The 4,946-nt window shown below is 38.9% G+C and overlaps 1 long non-coding RNA gene across 1 annotated transcript; it reads left to right on the forward strand.

Moving 5' to 3' along the window:
* Positions 1–555: 555 nt before the first annotated feature.
* LOC104603151 (uncharacterized) lies at positions 556–1,753 on the forward strand. Its single transcript, XR_016079814.1, has 2 exons — positions 556–1,215; positions 1,347–1,753. It is a non-coding gene; the product is annotated as an uncharacterized LOC104603151 (long non-coding RNA).
* Positions 1,754–4,946: the final 3,193 nt, after the last annotated feature.

Below are 4,946 nucleotides of genomic sequence, written 5' to 3' on the forward strand. Positions count from 1 at the left end.
GAATATTCTAGAATTTTAGTCTCATGCATGTAATCTAGTTCCCGTCCACATCTATAAATAGTGAGACTAGTCTCTCTCACTCTAAAGTCCAATCCATCTTGACACCAAATTCTAGTATCACCCTTCCCTACTTCCTAAAACTCTAAGCCCATCCTTATTCCTATTTGCTTACACAGGATTTTAGCAGTACTGTTGGATGGACCCGGGCCTGAGCTATAGCCTTTTATTGTAGGTGCTAAGCCCAGGCCGGCCCATGATCACCCCTACATGAAAGTTGAAATTCCTCCCAAATAAGCATTCTACGTGAGGTAAAAGATAAAACTAACTAAAATTCTAACACTTGGGAATTTAGCAAAACAAATCACATGCTACTGTCTTGGTCTTCTCACTATCCCCGCCCCACTAAAGACCCCAGTCTGTGAGAGAGGGGCCATGGGCATGGGCATGAAGGGAGAGAAGGTCTCTAACAGAGCACGGCTGACCGGCCAAGGAGTGACATGAAAGCCAACATCGTCTTCATCGTTGAGGACAAGGAATGGATAAAGGCATCAACTGTGAGCAGTCTTGTTTGTCTTGGAACACGCACGTGGACTCAACCTCCTTCTACCTGCTCAGAAAAGAAACAAAGGAAAACATGGACATGACCACTCCCAAAGGCAAAGCTGCTGCAGGCTAGCTGCACTCCAAAGTCCAAACAATCAGACTCTTAACTTTTCATCAACCTCATCCATTCAAAGGATTAAAAAAAAAGAAAGAAAATTCAGAGAGTGGATAGACGTGATGTGACAGCCATTGACACTTTTCAGGGCTCTCAGCAATCTTAGGCCACTCCCTCGTTCACACATGCACCAGAAACCTAACCCCATGCATCTGTTCAGACAGGTTCCACCATCCATCAATCAAATATTAATGCTCCACATCTGTTCTCTTTCTCTCTCTCTTAAGCTTCTCAGACTCCTATTTATATGGCCTCGAAATCCCATCCCCTCCCAAGGAGGAAAAAATAAAATTCTTTCATTTGGGCTATTAAGCATGAAAGCCATTTGTATCATTTTTTTCTGCTTTCTTACAGCTGCTGCCTTATATCTTTCATCCATGAGCAGCAGCCATGATTCTTCTTCCTCTTCTGTTGAAAGATGGCTTGCAGGAAAGCGGCATCGCAAAGAATTAAGCACATCAATGTCAGACAAGCGAGATGAGGACTGGAAGATGAAGGTTAATTGATTGACAGTTTGAAATTCCATCAAACAGAATTAGTTCTCTAACGCGTCCTTTCTACTTCACTTTTTTTTTTTTTTGTCAAAACTGCAAGTGAAATGAAAGAAACTGAACTCTGGTTAATGCAGGTTGTTAACAAAGAAAACATCCAAGAAGGTTCAACTGAAAGAGACTGCCGGGGAGATGATGATGGAGATGAGCTGGTTTACCATGTTGACTATCACGGTGTGACAACGCATCCTACTCCAACATCTCCAAAGCATCCCTGAAAGGCCATCCCTGAAGTGGGTTCACTTTGAATTGATAGAGTCTATTGTGTATTGGCTTCATGATATCAACATATAATTTAGCTATCCATACTGTTATATTCAGTGGTTTGAACTGAATTTGAAACGCTCCCAAGTGACAAAATCTTGGGTTTATCCCCATAAATTGTCACCTGTTGAAATGCATCCAAGGACAGAGAAAGATATGTCCTCATTGTTAAACTCTGCTGAGAGCTTGTTAGCTTCTATATATTATCAATTTCCTCTCAGGACTGGCAAGATTTTCAGACTTTTAGAACTCTTCCCCAAACACAATCAAGGTCGCAGATTCAAACGCAAGGCCTGTACTCTCGAGATGAATTTAAAAATCTAATCAATTCTAGGTTAGATCTATGGCAAATTTTAATGCACCACAACTTCATTTCTTTCTTCATTTCTTTTTAGGGTGATGACAATACCAAATTTAAACCAACGCAATGCAAACCAAAAAATTTAGGGTTTAGGGTTGGTTTGAATGTAGTGTTAGGGTTGGAAAATGCAATTAAATTAAGCTGTTATTTAAGTCAGGTTCGGTTAGGATTGATGTCTTGTGTGACCCGACCCAAACCCGATGTATCACTTTTGTAATTATATAATCTTGTACATTTTGTATGATATGACGATGCCATCTGGCTCAGTTGGTAAGATCTCTGACCAGCAGAGACTTTATTTTAAATTTCATATTAAAGATTCAAATGAAGATTGACAAAGGTACTAGCTAGGGAGGAGGATCATCCTCTCAAATTGCAAAAGTAGACACTTTTGTATATAAAAAAAAAGTAGAGACACATTTAATAAATTTAGCAATCGAGTGAGCAACCCTGTTCACAGATGGAAAGTTTTGATAACTTCTCTCATATCGATCATCTATACTTGGTAGACAAGACCAAAGGGGAGATCGGATCTGCTCCTCACAGAATGCATCTCACACCGACCTCACTACACGTTTTGGTCGTGCATCTCTGGAACATCTCCCTATGAATTAAAAATTTATAAGTATGAGATGTTCCAAGTGCACAGCAGAAACGTGTTGTGAAGTCAGTGTGAGGCGCACTCTATGAGGAGCATATTTGAACTCACCAGACGGTGCTGATAGCAGAAGGCGATCACGCTCAACCATAATCAACATCCATCACCTACTTCTAGTAAATTGGAAAAGTAAATGGACTTAGACATAGTATCACTTGCTAAGTATGAAATAAACAATAGGATTATGCAATCAGCCACCGCATAGTAGCAGTAGTGCGATGGGATAGATGGGATTGTAGCACAGTAGCACGGAAATCATAATGAACTTTCTTTGCAACTTTACAACACAATTACATGTCTCATTTTTGTCGCAGCAAAATCCTATGGCATTGCATCATGCCTCAATCTTGTATAGTGAGACAGTATATGCCCTTATTTCCAATTAGGTTGATGTGTATAGACAATTCTATATGAAAAAATCAGTACATTATTGTTTCATGTTCAAATTGGTGTGTTTTTGTGAATTATTCCTTAAACTGGACATTATGAGATTTCTGTTAGTTTAGAATGTTCTCAACTATTAGATAGACTTGAAATGTATATCCTAATAAGGCTGACACTAATGTACTACTAAATTGGCGGAACAGTTTATCTTAGTTACTTGGGTTAGACCCCAAGCATAGTCAGTGGGTATTTGGAGGAAATATTAAACCTGGATTAATTTCTAATTATTCCTTAGACCTTGGAGATAGATGGAAAAAATTGGAAAGTTCCACTTAACCCCGAACTTGATTATGATACTACACTACGTCTTGGACTGAGTTGCTTTTGATATGCCAATCAGTGAGATCCATTAAGGGCCAAATACCTAGGCATGTTGAAGCAATTTATGAAATTACCTGAGTGGGTGATCATAGTAATAGATTTGGCCCATTTGTCAAACAAAGTGAATATCAGGGTTTACACTCTATTGAAAACCTAAATTGCTGATAGTAGATTTGAATTGCTTTGAAATCTAATTTGCAAAATGTATTTATATATTATATTATTTTTAGAAAAAAATGTTTACAAAAGGTTTTAATCCTAAGATCCATCCAAGCAGAGAGTATGATACTACCTTTTGCAGTCAAGGAAGAGGTCATTCCCTGTGAATAGTGTTTTGACTATTAAGGGATGATAGGTTAAAAATAAGAGACCATTAGAGGGTTGATAACCTGATAGGCTTTATCTTACATAAGTTCATTATCCTTGGATTTTCATAGGGTGATTGAACCTAAGGATCTCTTATGTTTAGGTATTGGGCAATTGAACTCATGTTTATTGGCTCAAGGGTTCATTACCATTAGGTAGTGAATTTGACCTATCCCTTTTTGGGGATGGGCTGAACTCATGTGGACTTGTGTGAGACCTTTATGGGTCCCATGCCACACAATATTTAGGCCTAAGTAGCCATGCAATGTCTAGAGAAGTGAACCATTAAAGAATATGGGCCTTAGGCTCATCACTAATGAGATTAGTTTAAGTTGTCATGTGACATAGATCAAATATGGGTATGGATATGGACAAGTCCTGATTCAAACTTGATTTGGATCAGCTCCTAAAAGAATTAGGAGAATGCTCCATATAAGGGGATAAGAGGGAGGGGGCAAACCATTCTATTCTCCCCACTCTTCTACTCTGTTTCTCTCCTCCCCTTGCATCCTAAAAACCTAGTTTGAAGCAGCCATAGTAGGAACTAACTCATCAGTCCTCTGCTGTATTTTTAAAGAAAAACATTAGAGAAGTTAAGGTTCACATAGGTACATCATTCCAAGAAGGTAGGAGCTCAGTTTTGCTGACATTGCATTGTTGAATCAACTTCACACATACAGCTGCACCATCTTTAGTTTTGAGGCTTATTTGGATCAATATTGGGCATGAACTACCACTCTGGGAGTTGCATTCTGTGGACTTCGTATCAGGTATGTTCAGTTTGAAATTTGGTTTCAAATCAAATTTGGTTCAATGCAAGATCAATCCAAACTTCCAGATTTCAAAATACCGAGAAACTAGTTCTCAAGTTGAACTATAAATTTTTTTAAAAAATCTGGCCAGCAACTATAATAGTTCGACCATGTTTAATCAAGCTTTCAGCCCTTCCAATAGAGACCATCATAAATTCTATATCATGCCTTTGCCCTAATAGTGTGTATCACGATTTATCATAGCTCCACATAGTCAATTGTCCAGACAAGTTTTTTTTTTTTTTCTTGCTTCATGGGGTTACACATTGGGGAGCAGCCCATCCCCCTCTCTTAACCCCCCCAACCCGGGTGGTAATGGGATTTGATCCCAGTTCTCTACTCCCACAAGTTAGACATCTTACCAACTGAGCCACCATCAATTGGTTCAGACAAGTTAATACTTAACATTTTCAAGTTAAAGCCTCTCTCAGTGCAAACTCGCCTGAGAACT

Source organism: Nelumbo nucifera, chromosome 8 (genome assembly GCF_055504915.1).
Source record: "Nelumbo nucifera cultivar China Antique chromosome 8, China Antique-T2T, whole genome shotgun sequence".
Lineage (NCBI taxonomy): Eukaryota > Viridiplantae > Streptophyta > Magnoliopsida > Proteales > Nelumbonaceae > Nelumbo > Nelumbo nucifera.